At 46.2% G+C, this 22,621-nt stretch overlaps 8 non-coding genes across 8 annotated transcripts; all 8 read left to right on the top strand.

The window, feature by feature from the left end:
• The first annotated feature begins 15,625 nt into the window (after positions 1-15,625).
• On the top strand, positions 15,626-15,697 carry TRNAE-UUC (transfer RNA glutamic acid (anticodon UUC)). Its single transcript has one exon. It is a non-coding gene; the product is annotated as a tRNA-Glu (tRNA).
• Positions 15,698-17,151: 1,454 nt separating this feature from the next.
• On the top strand, positions 17,152-17,223 carry TRNAE-UUC (transfer RNA glutamic acid (anticodon UUC)). Its single transcript has one exon. It is a non-coding gene; the product is annotated as a tRNA-Glu (tRNA).
• Positions 17,224-17,914: 691 nt separating this feature from the next.
• Positions 17,915-17,986, top strand: TRNAE-UUC (transfer RNA glutamic acid (anticodon UUC)). Its single transcript has one exon. It is a non-coding gene; the product is annotated as a tRNA-Glu (tRNA).
• Positions 17,987-18,677: 691 nt separating this feature from the next.
• TRNAE-UUC (transfer RNA glutamic acid (anticodon UUC)) lies at positions 18,678-18,749 on the top strand. The gene has a single exon. It is a non-coding gene; the product is annotated as a tRNA-Glu (tRNA).
• Positions 18,750-19,440: 691 nt separating this feature from the next.
• TRNAE-UUC (transfer RNA glutamic acid (anticodon UUC)) lies at positions 19,441-19,512 on the top strand. Its single transcript has one exon. It is a non-coding gene; the product is annotated as a tRNA-Glu (tRNA).
• Positions 19,513-20,966: 1,454 nt separating this feature from the next.
• Positions 20,967-21,038, top strand: TRNAE-CUC (transfer RNA glutamic acid (anticodon CUC)). The gene has a single exon. It is a non-coding gene; the product is annotated as a tRNA-Glu (tRNA).
• A 691-nt stretch (positions 21,039-21,729) lies between these two features.
• On the top strand, positions 21,730-21,801 carry TRNAE-CUC (transfer RNA glutamic acid (anticodon CUC)). Its single transcript has one exon. It is a non-coding gene; the product is annotated as a tRNA-Glu (tRNA).
• Positions 21,802-22,489: 688 nt separating this feature from the next.
• Positions 22,490-22,561, top strand: TRNAE-UUC (transfer RNA glutamic acid (anticodon UUC)). Its single transcript has one exon. It is a non-coding gene; the product is annotated as a tRNA-Glu (tRNA).
• The last annotated feature ends 60 nt before the right edge of the window (positions 22,562-22,621 follow it).

Below are 22,621 nucleotides of genomic sequence, written 5' to 3' on the forward strand. Positions count from 1 at the left end.
AATGTTGGAGGCGCAGTACAATTTGAGTTGCTTGACCACTGTCCTACAGGCCTAGCATAGCTTCAGTTGTTTGTTTGGCTATTCTTACCCCATAGCATGACATCTTCCAGTTGGCAGAGATGAATAGGACTACTGAGTAACCTTATAGATGTCTCAGTTTCTGCATACCACGGCACATAATAGGACAAAATACAGATACTATATGCTTGCAGCTGCACATAGATAACGGTGAAGGGAACAACAAGTTATCCTTGAACATCTGGGGATACACTGTTTCATTGCCAAGGGGCATACTTTTACTCTGCCCCTCCTATCACCAGATGTTGTTTTGACGATCCCAATTATCATGGTGAGAATAGAATGTAGTTAAGGGTGAAAACCCAATATAGGTAATTAGCATATATGATAATGAGTAGAGATAATTAGGTGAAGGTTGTTTATGGAAGAGTATAAGAAGTCACCACTTAGACAAAGGGGGATGCTCCATCAACACCTGACTCCACAGGAGGTGCTGCCGGTTGGACCAGAGACCACTGACACCCTGGCGGGGCCCCTGAAGAAAGCCGTTCCTGTATACAGCCTTCTGAATGACTGTTTAGCTCTCTAGGCTTAGTGAGTATGATATATTGTAGTTAATTTTAGGCTTTGTATTTAGCTAGTAAGTTTATATAAAACCTTGCACATTAAACCTTATTGATCTGCAAATTGGGCATACCATGTCTCACTGGCATCCATATTGATCACAAAGTGTCCGGTATCAACAACTCAGAACACAAAATCTCAGAAAATTCTGTGCCTCTTTTTCCCAGCATGAACAATGTTTATTTTGAAACCTCACTACTCCCTGGAGCTGCTCCACTGAAAACAATCCAATGATGCATGAGTTTTGAGCAATGATGGTAGACAGACAAGAAAATCCCAGTAAACTATAGTTTAAAGAGTTACAATTCTCACTTGCTCCCATCCCCATTCCCTCCCAAGAAGACTGAAATAAATAGAATCCTATAAGATTGGGAACTGTTAAAATGCTTGATTCTGGCAATGTCACCTAAGATTTATAATGAACACTTTGTCAATGTGGGGGGAGGGGCAGAAGGGAAGCCAACTGCCTTTTACAACCAAGGAGAAATCTTAGTTTAAATATGTGTTTACGCTGGAAATGCATGATTCAAGTGTGTGCCTTTATTTATTTATTTTAAAATAAAAATGAAATAAAAACTTGTGCTCATGAGAGTAGAAGATTGAGTCAGACATAATGCAGGTAGGTGCTGCACAAGCCCCTCTGCACTTTTATGCTAATGTACCTATGTACTGACATGTATCACTCCCCGCCTCTGCTGTCCTGGGCTCCTCCCAGAGCTCTGCTAATGAACCTGCGTCTTGACACTGCTATTTCACTGCTAGGGTCCCTACTCAGGATTGCTGATACACCTCAGGCCTGATCTGCATCACTCTTGCTTTGGCTGTCCTGGGTTCCCCACGTAGCTCTTCTCATGCATTTGCATCTTGAACTGCAGCTCCCGCTTTCATTCCATTTTTGATTCCCTACACATCTCTACTAATGTATGTCAGTGTTAACCTTACTGAATAATTCTCCCTGGTCTATGTACCATTTTAAAAGATTGTTGTGTAAAGAATCAGAACTAGTCAAGGACTACATGCATCTTTCAAATACAGAAATGAAGATTTCCCATTTTCCACATATGTAAGTTTAGGTGATAATATAAGTACAGATGTGCATTCTTCTGTTCTGTAACAAAGGAAAACTCCAGCAACACGGGTGCAAAGAATTCACAGGGTTTGGAGTAGTGGGTGTAGAATGTTGTCACACACTTTTCTTTTGTTCTTGATAAAGCCATTCCTGTTGCCTACTGTGGTGATCTTCTTCTATTATTGCAGAGCTTTACACTCAGCTAAGCTCACGCTCAGGTACAGGGACAAAAGCAGAGAATGGATCATGCACTTCAGCAAACAAACCTTCCTTTGTCTACCCCCAGTTAAAGCAAACAAGATCAAAAAGAAATTGGAATCAATGTAACTGACAAAGTCAATTCTTCACTATACTCCTTCACTTGTATGTTATACCTACATCCCTTTGTTTATACGTACCTTTAGTCAGTGAGCCCTTGTAGGCAGGGATTGTCTCTTTTCTGTGCTTGTACAGCATCCAGCACAATAGAACACTAATTTCAAATGGGGCCTTTGGGCGCGACCATAATATTAAACACTAATAATAATTATAACAATGTTAATGGGTCTGAGACATGTTGATCAAGCAGTGTCAGAGAGAAACTGCATTGGCTGTACCTACTCTGTGGATAATTAGAAAGTTTCATTCTCCAGGGCAGTCAAACATACCCCTTTAACAAATACTAAATTCACTTAAAGGGGTGGATTGATCTATGCCAACTGTGGAACAGGCCCAATATGATTAGAAAAGAAAAATGTCATACTAGTGCCACAGAAATTAGAACAAATTAGTCCTTGTTTCCACCTACATGACACAGAGAGCAGACAGGTTGTAATTCCATCCACAAGAGAGCCACAAGAGACCAGATTCCTCAACAAATTTAGAACTGAGGAAGATATAATTTTAATATTCATCTATTATTTTGCTTCATCTCAAAAGCAATAGAAACAATATGCTTGGCAATTCTGTCTAGCTTGAGCTGCATGAGTCTAGGAGATCACGGCTAAAAGAAAAAGATGCCCAAACGTTCATTGTCTAAATGTGGTCTATTTTACTCTCGCCCAGGTTATAATTAGGCTTCTTCTTAGTATTTGAAGAGAGATGTGAACTCAAACGCCTCATACATATAATTAAGACCTGCAAATCTTAACCTACCATAACAGGGTTTAAGAGAGAGTCTTGCCGTCACTCTAAATACAGCTTCCCGTTGTGAGTGTAATTACAGTTTTTATTGGCACTTCAAACTGTTTACCTCCTAGGGAGATAACACTCTTTATTATCAAGGTTTTTTTGGTCATATTGTGCTCACCTCTATAACATATTATCTCATGACCACATTTTTTTATCCACATTAAGTCTACTATTTTCTGCATGATAGACAAAAGCGCAGTGAATTAAACAGCAAAGGTGATTTTTAAACATTTTTTTTCTGTGTTCTCCTAAAGACTCAGGTGTTCTTCCATTTTGCTTTGACATGCTGATACTCAGAACATATGATTGTCTCTTTTCTTCATTAAAAATAATGATAAATAACCTAAAACAAACCAGAATAAAATACATCTGAGCTAGAGGGCTGCAAATAACAGTTCAAATTGTATCAGTTCAAATTAGATATCACAGTTTAGATCTATTAAATCTTTACAGCACATCCATATTTAACATCAGGGAAGTAACAGATCTTTTCCACAGTCACTAAGCAGAGGAGTGCAAAAGTAATTTTATAGTAAAATAGCAACATGCATTCAACCTTCAGTCATATGACCTCTTAATTTTTTAAAAGATTTGTCCTTCAGAAAGAAATTCATGGGAGACATTAACAATAACTTTTTTCCATCTATCTATGTTAAGTGGTAGTAGAAAGCTACCATGCACAGGAAATTGATTTCCTTTCACTGATACAAACAACACCTAAAAGGGATTTTATTTCCCTATATCATTATTAGGTTCAAAACAGTTTAAATAATGCTATTAATATTGAACTTATCTCCACTCTCCAATATTTCATTATTGTTCAAAGTCATCTTTGATGATTATGCTATACTTAGAAAAAAAATTATTTTATGGTGTATTTTTACAGCCATTAGAGATGTAATCTGTCTTGCAGTGATGTGCATCCATCACAGTTGCTTCATGGAGCTAAATATAAAAATGAGAAAGTTGGAGTATAAAAATTGTTAGTGGTATCTGCAAAATGACCAAAGCTGTAACTATCCAGTTAAAAAAAAGTGGAAGTTGGTAATTTTTGTATGTTTTATTTTTTCAAATTTGAAATCTTAAAAGGTTTGCAACACACTAAAGTTAGATGCTGTGTTTAATCTATTTTTATTAGCCCTGTTTCTTTCCCATATGGTACCTGTCAATGGCATAAGATGTTTTTTTTCCCCCCATGTAAAAAAAATTGGTGATTTATTTTCAAACTTTGTTTACCAAGTACAGTAATAATATTTAACACTTAGGCATATGTGTTTGCAGTATCAGGGTCTTACATGGCATTTTGTATTTGTAGAGCTAAAAGTTTTTCGTAAAAGCGGGCAAATATTAATATCCCCCATTTACAGGTTACACAGCAATAAAGGACCAGATTTAGACAAACGTTCTCATTTTTAGTGGTAGTGCTGGTCTGAAAAAAGAACATTGCTTCAGAAATCTTTGATGAAAATGAAAAAATGTTCATTTTGTCACAATTTCTCATGGAAATGTTAATGTTTTCAGCAAAAACTCAAAACCGAATGTTTTCAGCCAAAAATTTGAAAACGGAAAGGTGTTAGCCAAAATCTTTTGGTTTTCAGTAAAAATATTTAAATAAAAAGCAAAATCTTCAATGGAAAGAGGACATCTCTTCACTCTGTCAAAAACCCAATTTTCTATCAAAAAACAGTTTTGACGGAAAATTTTCAACAAGTCCTACTAATGGTAGCATATTCCTCCACAAGTAACCACATTGAACTCAGTGAGGCTAACTGTGGAGTAAAGTGCTACCTACATGAGTGAGAGTGGCAGAATCTAGTCCTTAGAGAACATAAGAAGAGCCATACTGGGTCAGACCAATGGTCCATCTAGTCCAGTATACTGTCTTCTGAAAGTGGCCAACAGAAATTTGATAGTAGAGGGTTCTTCACTCTAGCAGGCAGTCATAAAAATATCCGATGTCTGGAAGTAGAAACTAGAGAAATTTAGACTAGAAATAAGGCATACATTTTTAACAGTGAGGGTAATTAACCTTTGGAACAATTTACCAAGAGCTGTGGTGATTTCTCTATTACAAAAGTTCCGGTAATGAAGAGTAGATATTTTTCTAAAAAGATATGCTCTAGTTCAAACAGGAAGTAATTCAGCGAAGTCCTCTGGCCTATGTTATACAGGAGGTCAGACTAGATGATCTCAGTAGTCCTTATGGCTTTATAATCTATGAATCCAAAAGTGAGATTCTGTGCTGTGCCTTGTTGAAGAACCCAAACTCAGGGGTCCTTACTTACACGTCCATTGCCCAGCGGATGGTCCAAATTAAGCCAGACAGCAGTTTAGCAAAATCAAGAGTTTATTCTTTACGTAAAGAAGGTGGTCCCTATATGCTAAAGGCAACTCTTAAACATACATTTCTAAAAGCTTTTATAGGCTTACACAAACAAATCTTTTTACGTCACAATTTCCATGGCAATACATACTAGAAAAAACTGCTTATCTAGGAATTTTTTGCTCAGTATTTTTCAACTTTCCCTATCTAAGTTGCAAGGTCTTTCTCTGCATTCCATCCCTGCTGGCGCCCAGGCTCCATAACTATCTTATTAACCCTTAACATTCTAAGATTTAAACATCTGCTAGAAAGGCACTTTCAATCTCAGGCTTTTGTAGCCGTTGCTACAGACCAGTTCTCTTAAGAAACAGAGACTCCGTCTGCTTTTCCCTCCACAGCCTCTACAACTCATAGAACTAACAATCCAAGGGCTGTAATGACTATGGAATCTTTTAGCCACCTTTGCTCCCTCCTGATCCAGGTCCGTGTCAGGGCCCCAATGTGATTTAGGCAGCACTGGGGTGAGGACCTGTCTACAGTCTAAGTTATGGTAGCCTCCTAGGCTGCCCTACAGGCTGCAGTGCTTCCCAGAATCTGTGTAGTGCTGTGACCCTGCCCTGACATACTCCTCCTTCCTCTAGGCCCAACCCCAGCATACTCCCTACACCAGTAAGGGGCTCCTCCAAGGTCACTCCAGGTTTCCAGACTCCCAGGCTTCCCCCCTATCAGTTCAACCTCTTTGACTGTAAACCCTCCTAACACAGAAAGCATTTTTATGTTCATTGTTTGTCAAAGAAAATACAGGCCTGTATTTTCAAATCTGAATGTGATTGACCATAATTCAAATGTATATCCTGGGAAAATGATTTACACCCCTCAAAAGAAATGAATATAGAGCTTTGTGGATTTGCACGAAAACATTCATTCACAGATCTACACATTCTCACATGTAGTTGTGTGTCTCTATCCCATCCCCTACCCCTATTTCGACTGGTTTGTTTGTGTATTCCCCCCTTGATTTCTCTCTCCCCCTCTTTGTTGCCTTTGATCTGCTTTTCGTTTTAATAGCAGCCCCATTAATAGTAAATATAAAAACATCTTGAATTCTGAAGCATTCTTGCAGACCAATCAGGATTTTCACCTCCTTTTCACAGGACTGTTATGAGTGTGGGTTGAAGAGGGGAGGAAATGGAAGAGAAAAACATCATGGGGAAGTCTTCAAACTTGTCCCTGCTGAAAGACTAGTTGGTAGGGGGAAAGTAGTAGAATAGTAGTATTCTTCTGAAGTGCTGCCTGTTCCGCCAACACCCTGCCTTAAGATCAGTGGTGCTGCCACTGAAGAGAATCCAGTGGGACAAAGTAAAATGTAATTCATAACCCGTGTGTTAATCTTTAAAGATGGGTTTGAGACTCAAAATGCTAAATCACACAAGGTTTTGAATTTCTCCTACTCAGGCCTATTCAACTCAGTCAGCAGAAGCATATCTTCAAATGAAAATATCATAGCCAGTCAAATATATATAGAGAAAGTAATCTTCATTAAAGGTAAAACACTTTGAGGAAAAATACTCTCAGGAGATTCCCATGAGACATAGGTACATTTACTGAATTCCCAGGTTTTCCAGTGTTTGGAAAAGGGGGAGGGGGCAGGTTGTAAGTTTACCTGTAATTCTGAATATTCTGGTTTGCAAGTGGGTTGTTTTTTCTTTTTTTTCAATTGTTTTATTTTATTTAGCTATTTGAGGAGGGGAGATGGGATGTAGAGGAGCCGGTGGGGGGAGTTGGGTGTTTTACTAAACATTCTTGTCGGGATTTTGACACTTCAGTTACTGCTGTGTGCTCTCAACCTTACTTCAATTTAACATCTCTTCTCCTGGGAATTTCCATAGTTTTTACAATAGTCCTAACATGGAACTAGTGTGGAAAGGAGAGAGGGTATTCCCCATGCTTCTTGCTGACTTCCTGAAATGGGCAGGAGAGGATACCCTTTCCTACAGAACCAAGGATATACACAGGAATATAGTTATGCCTAGGTACATGTTTCAACACCCTGGCAACACTTATGAAGCTTATCAGGGACCCTAGCCCCACGTGAGGTTTGTCCAGAGCTTCCCTGAAGACCATAAGAGCCTTGTGCACCCACTTTAGAAGATTAGTAGCCCATCCTCCCTCCATGAGTCTGAAGAAGCTCTTCAGGAGCTGCACAAGCCTTATGAGGGTTAAGGGCCACTCAGTCCCCCTCTCCTAGGAGACTTGCTTGTATCAGAAGAGCCAAATTTATTTGGGATCCTCAGGATCTGCAGAGTTTATGCAGCCCTGCTCCTGGCAAGGGGAAAGTCATTGTGAGCAGGCTCAGCACGGCTACTAAGGATCATAAAGGGTTGAATTCCTAAGGCTTAAAGTGTGTGCATGTGCACACGCATGCACATGTGTGTGTAAAGCTCCAGGGATTCTTAATGTCTAAGGCAGTGGTACTCAACCAGGGGTCCATGATCCCTCAGATTTCAGGGAGCCCACTAAAATAAACTGGACTTCAGCCCTGGGTGGCAGGGCTCAGGGATGAAATGGCACCTTCCCCCTTCCCTTTCTCCCCCTCTCCCCCCCAACTCACCTCAGAAGGCCATTCAGTCTGTGGCTAAGCACCAGCAACGAGTTTCACACCATATAAGTAAAACAAAAATAATATTCAGTTTTTTATTTTTGTACCTATATTTTCCTTTTCTTTTTTATATTATATATGGGTTTGTGTTTAACTGTATAATTATCAATTTAATACAGCTTTCAATCTACTGGATCTGCAGAAAAATAGTTGTTGTGGCACAAGTGGGCCATGGAGATTTTATAGCATATGTGGGGGAGAGGGAGGCCTTCAGAAAGAAAGAGGTTGAGAAAGGGATGGGTGAAATCCTCCCCTGCTCTGCTGTCCTTCATGTTCCCCTTCTTCATATCCCTTTCTCTGCTAATGCCATAGTCCCATTTCTACAGTCCCTTCATACTCCCCTCAGCCCTCAATAACCCTGCCAGACACACACCTATGTCTCATGAGAAGGAAGACTTTTGGAAGTCTACAAGAAAAGGAGATACAGGAGCTAGTAGCGGACTTGTGGATGGCAGCACAGCATGGAGACATTGCCTGCTTCATCTTGAAGACTCCACTAACCTTACTTTTAATTGTCACGTACTTTGTTTCCATACTAGGATCAGCCAAAACAAAGTGTCCAAAGAATTTTCTAACCACCTGCACTTTTTAAAATGTGTCAATTTTAAAATGGATTGTTAGTTGTAAATCAATCACTAGGGAGACTTGTTCTGTCAGCCCATTTCCACAAGGAAAAGATTATTGACTTAGGCCTTGACTACACTAGGGTAGCTGCAATGATGTAGCCACACAGATGCAAATTCATAATGCAGATGCACTAGTGGAGGGCCCTGGTTCTCTTTACACCAATGCAGTGTAAGTCACCCTTCACCTGTAGGAATAAAATTGTAACCCTGTAGATTCATTCATAGCTTTGTTCATTCATACCCTTATTTGGGCCAACCTCTATATGGTATTATTATTAAAGTTGTTTCCAACCCTTCATACCCAGAATGTATAATCACCATCTCACAATTCTGTCTGTAACATTTGAACTCCTCTCAGCCATACTCCATATTGTAAATGTAAAACCCTATTTTGACCAAATGTATTCCATCTTGTACAAAACTCTTTCTAAACTTTTAGATGAATAGGTAACCTTATTTGAACAAGGTGTGAATGGAGGGTGTATGTATGTGTGAATCAGACCCAAACTGCCAGCTTGTCCAGATGAAGTGTGGAGTCCACCGTAACACCTGAAGAGTGCGAACACATCCCTAAAAAGCAAAAGAAGAATCCACCCCAGAAAACAAAAGAAAAAAAAAACTTAATCAAGACACCAAGAACGAGCGGAAAGTCACATCTGCTATTGTCCGGCAATCAACAGTCACAGAGAAGCGATGCGACATAGCCAAACTCATAAGTTTGCACCGAAGTAAAAAACCTATAAAAGACTGGGTGAGATTGCAAGTCTTTGGTGGGGGAGGAGGGAAGTAACATTCTGCACACCATCAAAGAAGAGCGTCAGTGCGCGCCCAACAAAGACCCCACTTTCCTCATGCCCAGCTTCCCTGGCTGGTAGCTGCCACAAGCCACACACTCCAGCAATGGACCCAAGCTATGACCTCAAGCCACGATCAGGACTGGTAGCTATATAACTACAGAACGTTTCCTGGTGTGTTTGGGCACGCGCGTGTGTGTGTACATAGGCTTAAGATAGTTATTAATTTAGTTTCTGGTAATAAATGCGGCATACTGCCTCTGCCCCTTGAAACAGTCCTGAGTGCTTCTTTTTGCACAACACACCTTGGTACAGTGCATCTACACGAGAGGTTGGCTGTATAGATGTAGATGCAGCTACACCCAAAGAAAACCCAAGTGTAGGAAAAGGCCTTTTCTTTCAAAAAAGCATAGATCTCCAGCAGTCATTTGGCAGACTATTACTAACCCATGTAGCCAACTTGCCCTTCTTATATTATTATTTAAAATCTGAAAAACATCTAAGAAGTTACACAGGGGATTAATCCATAAATCTTTCAGCATTTAGACACTGAAATAGACATATGGTCATTCCTTATACTTCATAGGTGAAGGCAAAGTAAGATGGAGCACATGTTGTAAGTAGATGTTAACTCAATGTTCATTATTTTATGGTTCATCTGAAAACATTACCGAATGGCCATTTAATTCTCTGCTTCAATGGTCCACAGGTTGTGAGGGGCAAAGAATTCAAAGCTTACACAATAATGCCCAAATACTAACAGCTAGAGTTAAGAAGCCATCTGTCTACTAATTCATTCAAAGGAGTTTACTGGAGCATAGTCAGAGCTGCCAATACTTAAAACCTTCCAGCACTGCATATGGAAGAACATTGCCAGCTGGAGGAAAAGCAGAACTGCTGAAAAGTAAGAGTAATTAGACCCACATTTTTTATATTTTCTTTGTCGATTTTTAAGTACAGAAACTAAAGACAAGTACAAAAAGAAAAGAAAACCCTAATTTATCTCTACATAAGAGTAATAAGATGTTAGAATGCCTGAACAGAATGATAAAAGGGAGATAAACATTCATATGTCTTTCATGCAAAATCACCACAATAGGGACTGCAATCTGTAAAAGCAGACACATGTGACATGGGTGGCTATGGTGTTTCATCCTATAAGACTGATGTGACTCCACTGAAGTCAGTGGAGTTATGCGGGTTTATATCATAGGTAGTACATGTAGTATTGAGTGAGCTGATTTAGCAAAGACCTCAGCAGTTTGGAATGATTTTTCCTTCCCTCCATGTGTTGGTCCATAGGAGCCAATGAAAGCTTTTCCCTTCCCCACACACACCTCATGACCAAACTATCCTTGAAATCTATTATTTCCTTGGGGCTGCTCAGATGCCACAGTGATGGACAACCTTATTAAAACTTAAATAGCTCACCCCAGTCAGATTTATTCAGCATAAAATTTCTGGCTGATCTGCCTCTATTTCAATCCCCAGGCTAGATGTAGTACCCGTTCTTTATTCCCTATTTCCTGACTCATCTCTCTCTAACCCTCATGTCAGGAAGCCACAATAGTCTGGTTAGCAACAATCCTAAATGATCAGTTTTATTCCACTCTGCATTTCAGGGAGGTGCTTTAAGAGTTTATCTTCAAGCAATTGAGGCCTTTCATGACAAGGGAATCATACATAATGTGAGTTTCATCAATTAGGTTAGATATTTTAGAATAAAGATAAGGACATTGAGACCACCATGGAACTTGTCATCTTTCTGTGGTGGTTAGTGAAAACATTTACAACTCTTAGGAATGCCTTTGAAGCTCTAAAGTCCACTGAATTAAAACCACTGCCATGGAACTTGGCTTTCCTTTGGACAATCAATTCTTCTGGAATTTCTGGACAGTTAGGCCCATATAATAGATGAACCTGTGATGAGGATAATGATGTTCCTATTTTAAGACCATATTTATTATTTGGCTTTGAAAGGTAAGGCACTGTGTTTGAGATAAATTTAAGGAACTGTATGACAATTTACTTCCTGGACTCAGAGAGTGAGGAAGTTAGCAAGAGAGAGAAAGTGACACTTCTGAATATTCAGCTTTGAAAATAATTAGCCATATCCTCCAGTGTGAAAGGGAGGACAAACCAACACCCAGCACCATTTAGAGCAGCCTTGGGGATGCTCTAAATTTTACCAGTATAGAATGAATCCTAAGGAGTTGCTCTGCTAGCCAAGATCCAGGAATATTCATTATTCATTCAAGATCCAGGAACATTATGAAAGAAAGCAACTTTCTTTCATATATCTCCAACAATTATAAGATAAATGCCTAACCCCTTAATCCATTTTTATACAAAACTCCTTGAAATTTAATTTTACCTGAGGAAAGACATCAGGATTTGGCTTGTATGGTTTTGATTGGTGAAGCATGTTCTTATTAAAATGTTTTTAAACAGAGCTCAGCTATTATACAGTACACTGGATTTTCTCTCAAGTGTCAGTTCTTTCACACCAATCAAGTCATCTTTAGAAAGAGAGAAGGACATGAAAGAACAATTCACATTCAGTAGCTGTTTCCATAGAAACAGAAATTAAAAAATGGAAAAGATCTTTGATATAGTCCATCCACCTGTCAGAGCAGCAGTGTGTGTCATACAACAACAATCCTGGACTTTCATACAGTGCCTCTTTCCCATCTGAGGTGTAGTTAGCCTGCATTTCAAAACCCACAGGACACAGCTCTGCCTTCCTCCAATATCTAGAGCAGTCATTTGTTTCATCCAGTTAAATCATGTCTCATAACATTGTAAAAGCCATGCCTGCATGGAAAAAGGCAAAATTAAATCTGTTTTATACATCTAATATATCTCCTTTTTTAAAATCACAGATGTTTACACAAATTAGAGGTGCATCAATGCACTTCTATTAGTTCCTGCTATTTCATTATCAGGACACTTTGTATACAAGTCTTTAACCTCAACCATGAGAGTATACTAAGAATTAAAAAGATTATATATTTATACTCCACTAGTTTCAGTTTTATATTCAACAGCTGTATATTCTAATGGCAGGCTAGAAGATTAAAGACTCTCCTTCCATTTTGAGCGGTATCAAGGCTTTTATCACCTATAAACCAGTCGTTACGAAGCAGTGTACCCATGAACACTACAATACTATCATAAAAAATAAACTAGATCTCTAACAGGAGTTGTCCTTACAGTACAAGTCACCTGGGAGTTACTTTTGTCTGGATGGGAGTAGGGTGGAGAGTGGCTATCACAAGAATATATATAGTGTTTGAACCTTCCAAAATAAAAGCCAAACATTTAAGAAGATTAAAATAGACATGCACAAATGGCAAATCACCCAGACTCAACATCATTTTAAGGTAACCTTATTTAATCACAAATCTGAATTTAGACCTATTCCAAATGGAATCATACTACATATTTTGTAACATAATCTGTGTTTAAACACCATGTGTAATAACAGGAATCAGACATAATTTCTTAGGCATGTTTTTTGGTCACAATTACACAATGACCTGCATGAGACACCCACACACAACTTCTTAGTTAGGGGATCATGTGCATGTTTTATTGACACTGGTGGGAGTTATTCAGCAAGAGTTAACACATTCACAATATCCAGATGGAACATACTAGTCTTCCAGGAAAAAGAATATCATTACTTAGAGCAGATGAGTACAGGCTGTGAGCCAAATTGCAGCAGTCAACATGCTTGCTTGAGAAAGGCAATCACTATTTGACCATATTGGCCTAACATAACCAACATTATATCTCCTATTCATTATTTTTAAGATGATGGCAAGTAAAAAAGCACCAAATTCCTAATGGCCACCAACCTTGCTATTTGATGTTGGAGTCTAGGGATTCCAAATGATCATGGCAAGAAATGTTATACTGGTGGTTAAAATCTGGGAAATCTCTTCTTTGATATTCCCCCCATAAAATTATCTTTTGTGGACATTTCAAAATGAGACATGCATGCCAAGAAATCCTGCTAAGCAAAAATAAAAACTGGATGTTACTTCTTGTTCCATTATAGCTTTGTTCTATAACATGAACATGCAATAAATCATAAATGATCTGGAAAAAGGGGTAAACAGTGAGGTGGCAACATTTGCAGACAATACAAAACTACTCGGGATAGTTAAGTCCAAAGCACACTATGAAGAATTACAAAGAGATCTGACAAAACTGGATGAGCGGGCAACAAAATGGCAGATGAAATTCAGTGTTGATAAACACAAAGTAAAGCACATTGGAAAACATAATCACATCTTGTAGAAGATCCCCTGTAGCGGGCAGCACCGGTGGCTCTCACTCTGAGTCAATCTCAGAAGGAGGCCATACCTCCAGGTGCCTACGCCCTTCGGGGAATCCGCATTAAGGGGCTGCCTCCGGCCCTCAGTAGGGTGAGCTCTGGTTCAGACCGCTCCTTTGGGGGAATAGTCTCTTGCCCCACAGGGTGTGCCAGCAGTCTCTGGTCCAGCCCTCAGCCAGGGATGGGCCGGCAGCAGGAAACAGCCCTCAGCAGGACCAGGAAGCAGTCTCTCACCTAGCCACTCGGGAGGGCAGGCAAGCAAGCAAACACAGTCTCACACCCTAGACAAGGCAAGTCAGCAGTCTCAGGCCCGGTCCTTCAGTAGGGCAGGCAGGAAACCCCATACAGGCTCGATCCCTTAGCAGGATGAGCAGTTTATGGCCCGGCCCTTATGCAGGGCACGGCAGGGCAGGATAGGGTAGGCAGTAAGGGATAGCTCCTGGCGCTCAGCCAGCTTCCACCCCAGGTGAGGGAAAGGGGACGCAGGCCCACCCATCTCCACTGCGTCCCAACTCAGGGCCCTGTCAGTAATGGGGTGTCCCATCAACGGGGCTCCAACTGAAACAAGCTGACTCACAGCAAATGTCAGCTCAGCCACACCATAGTCTGCTTCCCTGGGCTTCTTTCTCCCACCCTCTCCCTAGAGTACCTGAGGCTACTCATCTCCCTCTGGGTTACTGGGGTAGAAGGCATGCGGGAGTCCCACGAGTCCCTCGCTGTCAATCAACAGCAGGTCCAGAAACTGTGCAGGGTCCTCTGCAGAGGACAGTTCCTCTAAGTCCTCAGGCCCCCCAGCAGTAGGCAGCTTGAGCAGGCCTTCCTCCAGGTCCCCAGCAGTAGGCAGCTCGGGCAGGCCTGCCTCCAGGTCGTACAGTTCAGGTAGCTTCTCCAGAATCCACAGGGCCCCATGCCATGGGTAAATCCAGCAGCTTCTTCTCTGGGTGGACGTTGGGCACAGCCCTGGGCTCAAGCACCAAGGAAGAGGAATCCTTCTCCCTCAGCCACGGGGCCATGACTTAGCAAGCAGGCCTGGGTTTTAAAGGCCCAGCCCCACCTACCTGTTACTTGCTTCCCTTCAGAGGGAGGCCACACCTCCAGACTAAACATCTATACGTACAAAATGATGGGGTTTAAATTAACTATCATCACTCAAGAAGGAGATCTTGGAGTCCTAGAGGATAGCTCTCTGAATCATCAACTCAATGCGCAGGAGCAGTCAAAAAAGCTAACAGAATGTTAAGAACCATAATGAAAGGAATACATAATAAGAAAGAAAATATCACAATGTCACTATATAAATAAATGATACAACTACACATTGTATGCCAAATGTACTTCGGATCAACACTTTAAAAAAAAAATTAGAATTGGAAAAGGGATACAGGAAAAAAAAATGATTAAAAATATAGAACATATGAGGAGAGATTAAAAAAGTCAGGGACAGTTGATATTAGAAAAAAGATGATTAAGGGGGGCTGCGTTAGAGGTCTATAAAATCATGAATTGAAAGGAAAAAGTAAATATTATATCCCAGCCCACCCTTGCCACATTCTTTGCTACTGCCCCTCTGTCCCTCGTGCGGAGGGGCCATTTTTCCATGCCATCTGACTGATTCGCCAGAGCTCAGATGTGAAAGCTTCTGCTTGAGCCTCCTCGGCTTGTATGAATCCAAACGCTTCAATCCCAAGGAGTGGCCCCCTGCCGAGCTACTCAGCTGCAGTGTGTCGGCCGATAAGAAGGCGATGTCAGGAACCCTCAAGCCAGCCGCGGGGCCGCACTTCAGCCTGGCCTCCTTAGCGCAGTGGGCAGCGCGTCAGTCTCATAATCTGAAGGTCCTGAGTTCGATCCTCAGAGAAGGCAGTTGGTGGCCTTTCTTTAACGACCCTTAAGACTTGTAGCGCCCAGGCCAGTGGCAGCAGGACTCCAACTTTTCCTCGCCTCTACTTGGCATGAGGGGCGGATACACACGTTAGCACTTCGGAACAGCTCACCCACGCAGCTCCCTGGTGGTCTAGTGGTCAGGATATGGCGCTTTCACCGCCGCGGCCTGGGTTCGATTCCCGGTCAGGGAAGGCTTCTGCTTGGCTTGTATGAATCCAAAGGCTACACCCCCAAGGGGTTTTTTTCCTTCTGACTTTTAAGGCTCTCTTCTTGGTCTCCGGCTTTCCGCTCCCACATGCGCCCTTTCACACTCCACTCTCCAGGGGCCTTTCAACGGTCTCTCGCCACTTCCCCGCCCTACCTTGTCTTGCCACACGTTCTTTGCTGCTGCCCCTCTGTCCCTCGTGCGGAGGGGCCATTTTTCCATTCCATCTCGCTGCTTCTCCAGAGCTCAGATGTGTACGCGCTCAGCGAGCCGATTCGACTTCCTTTGACCGTCAGGGAAGGCCATCTCTTGGCTGCCCCTCCTGTGGGATGGGCTGGCGTCCGTATTTCCAGCTAAGAAGGAGGGAGTGGCCCCCTGCCGGGCTACTCAGCTGCAGTGTGTCGGCCGATAAGAAGGCGATGTCAGGAACCCTCAAGCCAGCCGCGGGGCCACACTTCAGCCTGGCCTCCTTAGCGCAGTGGGCAGCGCGTCAGTCTCATAATCTGAAGGTCCTGAGTTCGATCCTCAGAGAAGGCAGTTGGTGGCCTTTCTTTAACGACCCTTAAGACTTGTAGCGCCCAGGCCAGTGGCAGCAGGACTCCAACTTTTCCTCGCCTCTACTTGGCATGAGGGGCGGATACACACGTTAGCACTTCGGCACAGCTCACCCACGCAGCTCCCTGATGGTCTAGTGGTCAGGATATGGCGCTCTCACCGCCGCGGCCTGGGTTCGATTCCCGGTCAGGGAAGGCTTCTGCTTGGCTTGTATGAATCCAAAGGCTTCACCCCCAAGGGGTTTTTTTCCTTCTGACTTTTAAGGCTCTCTTCTTGGTCTCCGGCTTTCCGCTCCCACATGCGCCCTTTCACACTCCACTCTCCAGGGGCCTTTCAACGGTCTCTCGCCACTTCCCCGCCCTACCTTGTCTTGCCACACGTTCTTTGCTGCTGCCCCTCTGTCCCTCGTGCGGAGGGGCCATTTTCCCATTCCATCTCGCTGCTTCTCCAGAGCTCAGATGTGTACGCGCTCAGCGAGCCGATTCGACTTCCTTTGACCGTCAGGGAAGGCCATCTCTTGGCTGCCCCTCCTGTGGGATGGGCTGGCGTCCGTATTTCCAGCTAAGAAGGAGGGAGTGGCCCCCTGCCGGGCTACTCAGCTGCAGTGTGTCGGCCGATAAGAAGGCGATGTCAGGAACCCTCAAGCCAGCCGCGGGGCCGCACTTCAGCCTGGCCTCCTTAGCGCAGTGGGCAGCGCGTCAGTCTCATAATCTGAAGGTCCTGAGTTCGATCCTCAGAGAAGGCAGTTGGTGGCCTTTCTTTAACGACCCTTAAGACTTGTAGCGCCCAGGCCAGTGGCAGCAGGACTCCAACTTTTCCTCGCCTCTACTTGGCATGAGGGGCGGATACACACGTTAGCACTTCGGCACAGCTCACCCACGCAGCTCCCTGATGGTCTAGTGGTCAGGATATGGCGCTTTCACCGCCGCGGCCTGGGTTCGATTCCCGGTCAGGGAAGGCTTCTGCTTGGCTTGTATGAATCCAAAGGCTTCACCCCCAAGGGGTTTTTTTCCTTCTGACTTTTAAGGCTCTCTTCTTGGTCTCCGGCTTTCCGCTCCCACATGCGCCCTTTCACACTCCACTCTCCAGGGGCCTTTCAACGGTCTCTCGCCACTTCCCCGCCCTACCTTGTCTTGCCACACGTTCTTTGCTGCTGCCCCTCTGTCCCTCGTGCGGAGGGGCCATTTTTCCATTCCATCTCGCTGCTTCTCCAGAGCTCAGATGTGTACGCGCTCAGCGAGCCGATTCGACTTCCTTTGACCGTCAGGGAAGGCCATCTCTTGGCTGCCCCTCCTGTGGGATGGGCTGGCGTCCGTATTTCCAGCTAAGAAGGAGGGAGTGGCCCCCTGCCGGGCTACTCAGCTGCAGTGTGTCGGCCGATAAGAAGGCGATGTCAGGAACCCTCAAGCCAGCCGCGGGGCCGCACTTCAGCCTGGCCTCCTTAGCGCAGTGGGCAGCGCGTCAGTCTCATAATCTGAAGGTCCTGAGTTCGATCCTCAGAGAAGGCAGTTGGTGGCCTTTCTTTAACGACCCTTAAGACTTGTAGCGCCCAGGCCAGTGGCAGCAGGACTCCAACTTTTCCTCGCCTCTACTTGGCATGAGGGGCGGATACACACGTTAGCACTTCGGCACAGCTCACCCACGCAGCTCCCTGATGGTCTAGTGGTCAGGATATGGCGCTTTCACCGCCGCGGCCTGGGTTCGATTCCCGGTCAGGGAAGGCTTCTGCTTGGCTTGTATGAATCCAAAGGCTTCATCCCCAAGGGGTTTTTTTCCTTCTGACTTTTAAGGCTTTCTTCTTGGTCTCCGGCTTTCCGCTCCCACATGCGCCCTTTCACACTCCACTCTCCAGGGGCCTTTCAACGGTCTCTCGCCACTTCCCCGCCCTACCTTGTCTTGCCACACGTTCTTTGCTGCTGCCCCTCTGTCCCTCGTGCGGAGGGGCCATTTTTCCATTCCATCTCGCTGCTTCTCCAGAGCTCAGATGTGTACGCGCTCAGCGAGCCGATTCGACTTCCTTTGACCGTCAGGGAAGGCCATCTCTTGGCTGCCCCTCCTGTGGGATGGGCTGGCGTCCGTATTTCCAGCTAAGAAGGAGGGAGTGGCCCCCTGCCGGGCTACTCAGCTGCAGTGTGTCGGCCAATAAGAAGGCGCTGTCAGGAACCCTCAAGCCAGCCGCGGGGCCGCACTTCAGCCTGGCCTCCTTAGCGCAGTGGGCAGCGCGTCAGTCTCATAATCTGAAGGTCCTGAGTTCGATCCTCAGAGAAGGCAGTTGGTGGCCTTTCTTTAACGACCCTTAAGACTTGTAGCGCCCAGGCCAGTGGCAGCAGGACTCCAACTTTTCCTCGCCTCTACTTGGCATGAGGGGCGGATACACACGTTAGCACTTCGGCACAGCTCACCCACGCAGCTCCCTGATGGTCTAGTGGTCAGGATATGGCGCTTTCACCGCCGCGGCCTGGGTTCGATTCCCGGTCAGGGAAGGCTTCTGCTTGGCTTGTATGAATCCAAAGGCTTCACCCCCAAGGGGTTTTTTTCCTTCTGACTTTTAAGGCTCTCTTCTTGGTCTCCGGCTTTCCGCTCCCACATGCGCCCTTTCACACTCCACTCTCCAGGGGCCTTTCAACGGTCTCTCGCCACTTCCCCGCCCTACCTTGTCTTGCCACACGTTCTTTGCTGCTGCCCCTCTGTCCCTCGTGCGGAGGGGCCATTTTTCCATTCCATCTCGCTGCTTCTCCAGAGCTCAGATGTGTACGCGCTCAGCGAGCCGATTCGACTTCCTTTGACCGTCAGGGAAGGCCATCTCTTGGCTGCCCCTCCTGTGGGATGGGCTGGCGTCCGTATTTCCAGCTAAGAAGGAGGGAGTGGCCCCCTGCCGGGCTACTCAGCTGCAGTGTGTCGGCCGATAAGAAGGCGATGTCAGGAACCCTCAAGCCAGCCGCGGGGCTGCACTTCAGCCTGGCCTTCTTAGCGCAGTGGGCAGCGCGTCAGTCTCATAATCTGAAGGTCCTGAGTGCGATCCTCAGAGAAGGCAGTTGGTGGCCTTTCTTTAACGACCCTTAAGACTTGTAGCGCCCAGGCCAGTGGCAGCAGGACTCCAACTTTTCCTCGCCTCTACTTGGCATGAGGGGCGGATACACACGTTAGCACTTCGGCACAGCTCACCCACGCAGCTCCCTGATGGTCTAGTGGTCAGGATATGGCGCTTTCACCGCCGCGGCCTGGGTTCGATTCCCGGTCAGGGAAGGCTTCTGCTTGGCTTGTATGAATCCAAAGGCTTCATCCCCAAGGGGTTTTTTTCCTTCTGACTTTTAAGGCTCTCTTCTTGGTCTCCGGCTTTCCGCTCCCACATGCGCCCTTTCACACTCCACTCTCCAGGGGCCTTTCAACGGTCTCTCGCCACTTCCCCGCCCTACCTTGTCTTGCCACACGTTCTTTGCTGCTGCCCCTCTGTCCCTCGTGCGGAGGGGCCATTTTTCCATTCCATCTCGCTGCTTCTCCAGAGCTCAGATGTGTACGCGCTCAGCGAGCCGATTCGACTTCCTTTGACCGTCAGGGAAGGCCATCTCTTGGCTGCCCCTCCTGTGGGATGGGCTGGCGTCCGTATTTCCAGCTAAGAAGGAGGGAGTGGCCCCCTGCCGGGCTACTCAGCTGCAGTGTGTCGGCCGATAAGAAGGCGATGTCAGAAACCCTCAAGCCAGCCGCGGGGCCACACTTCAGCCTGGCCTCCTTAGCGCAGTGGGCAGCGCGTCAGTCTCATAATCTGAAGGTCCTGAGTTCGATCCTCAGAGAAGGCAGTTGGTGGCCTTTCTTTAACGACCCTTAAGACTTGTAGCGCCCAGGCCAGTGGCAGCAGGACTCCAACTTTTCCTCGCCTCTACTTGGCATGAGGGGCGGATACACACGTTAGCACTTCGGCACAGCTCACCCACGCAGCTCCCTGATGGTCTAGTGGTCAGGATATGGCGCTCTCACCGCCGCGGCCTGGGTTCGATTCCCGGTCAGGGAAGGCTTCTGCTTGGCTTCTATGAATCCAAAGGCTTCACCCCCAAGGGGTTTTTTTCCTTCTGACTTTTAAGGCTCTCTTCTTGGTCTCCGGCTTTCCGCTCCCACATGCGCCCTTTCACACTCCACTCTCCAGGGGCCTTTCAACGGTCTCTCGCCACTTCCCCGCCCTACCTTGTCTTGCCACACGTTCTTTGCTGCTGCCCCTCTGTCCCTCGTGCGGAGGGGCCATTTTTCCATTCCATCTCGCTGCTTCTCCAGAGCTCAGATGTGTACGCGCTCAGCGAGCCGATTCGACTTCCTTTGACCGTCAGGGAAGGCCATCTCTTGGCTGCCCCTCCTGTGGGATGGGCTGGCGTCCGTATTTCCAGCTAAGAAGGAGGGAGTGGCCCCCTGCCGGGCTACTCAGCTGCAGTGTGTCGGCCGATAAGAAGGCGATGTCAGGAACCCTCAAGCCAGCCGCGGGGCCGCACTTCAGCCTGGCCTCCTTAGCGCAGTGGGCAGCGCGTCAGTCTCATAATCTGAAGGTCCTGAGTTCGATCCTCAGAGAAGGCAGTTGGTGGCCTTTCTTTAACGACCCTTAAGACTTGTAGCGCCCAGGCCAGTGGCAGCAGGACTCCAACTTTTCCTCGCCTCTACTTGGCATGAGGGGCGGATACACACGTTAGCACTTCGGCACAGCTCACCCACGCAGCTCCCTGATGGTCTAGTGGTCAGGATATGGCGCTCTCACCGCCGCGGCCTGGGTTCGATTCCCGGTCAGGGAAGGCTTCTGCTTGGCTTCTATGAATCCAAAGGCTTCATCCCCAAGGGGTTTTTTTCCTTCTGACTTTTAAGGCTCTCTTCTTGGTCTCCGGCTTTCCGCTCCCACATGCGCCCTTTCACACTCCACTCTCCAGGGGCCTTTCAACGGTCTCTCGCCACTTCCCCGCCCTACCTTGTCTTGCCACACGTTCTTTGCTGCTGCCCCTCTGTCCCTCGTGCGGAGGGGCCATTTTTCCATTCCATCTCGCTGCTTCTCCAGAGCTCAGATGTGTACGCGCTCAGCGAGCCGATTCGACTTCCTTTGACCGTCAGGGAAGGCCATCTCTTGGCTGCCCCTCCTGTGGGATGGGCTGGCGTCCGTATTTCCAGCTAAGAAGGAGGGAGTGGCCCCCTGCCGGGCTACTCAGCTGCAGTGTGTCGGCCGATAAGAAGGCGATGTCAGGAACCCTCAAGCCAGCCGCGGGGCCGCACTTCAGCCTGGCCTCCTTAGCGCAGTGGGCAGCGCGTCAGTCTCATAATCTGAAGGTCCTGAGTGCGATCCTCAGAGAAGGCAGTTGGTGGCCTTTCTTTAACGACCCTTAAGACTTGTAGCGCCCAGGCCAGTGGCAGCAGGACTCCAACTTTTCCTCGCCTCTACTTGGCATGAGGGGCGGATACACACGTTAGCACTTCGGCACAGCTCACCCACGCAGCTCCCTGATGGTCTAGTGGTCAGGATATGGCGCTCTCACCGCCGCGGCCTGGGTTCGATTCCCGGTCAGGGAAGGCTTCTGCTTGGCTTGTATGAATCCAAAGGCTTCACCCCCAAGGGGTTTTTTTCCTTCTGACTTTTAAGGCTCTCTTCTTGGTCTCCGGCTTTCCGCTCCCACATGCGCCCTTTCACACTCCACTCTCCAGGGGCCTTTCAACGGTCTCTCGCCACCCCGCCCTACCTTGTCTTGCCACACGTTCTTTGCTGCTGCCCCTCTGTCCCTCGTGCGGAGGGGCCATTTTTCCATTCCATCTCGCTGCTTCTCCAGAGCTCAGATGTGTACGCGCTCAGCGAGCCGATTCGACTTCCTTTGACCGTCAGGGAAGGCCATCTCTTGGCTGCCCCTCCTGTGGGATGGGCTGGCGTCCGTATTTCCAGCTAAGAAGGAGGGAGTGGCCCCCTGCCGGGCTACTCAGCTGCAGTGTGTCGGCCGATAAGAAGGCGATGTCAGGAACCCTCAAGCCAGCCGCGGGGCCGCACTTCAGCCTGGCCTCCTTAGCGCAGTGGGCAGCGCGTCAGTCTCATAATCTGAAGGTCCTGAGTTCGATCCTCAGAGAAGGCAGTTGGTGGCCTTTCTTTAACGACCCTTAAGACTTGTAGCGCCCAGGCCAGTGGCAGCAGGACTCCAACTTTTCCTCGCCTCTACTTGGCATGAGGGGCGGATACACACGTTAGCACTTCGGCACAGCTCACCCACGCAGCTCCCTGATGGTCTAGTGGTCAGGATATGGCGCTTTCACCGCCGCGGCCTGGGTTCGATTCCTGGTCAGGGAAGGCTTCTGCTTGGCTTGTATGAATCCAAAGGCTTCATCCCCAAGGGGTTTTTTTCCTTCT

The sequence above is a fragment of the Emydura macquarii genome, unplaced genomic scaffold (genome assembly GCF_026122565.2).
Source record: "Emydura macquarii macquarii isolate MOO-44397 ecotype Brisbane River unplaced genomic scaffold, CSIRO-AGI_Emac_v2 contig_1253, whole genome shotgun sequence".
NCBI lineage: Eukaryota > Metazoa > Chordata > Testudines > Chelidae > Emydura > Emydura macquarii.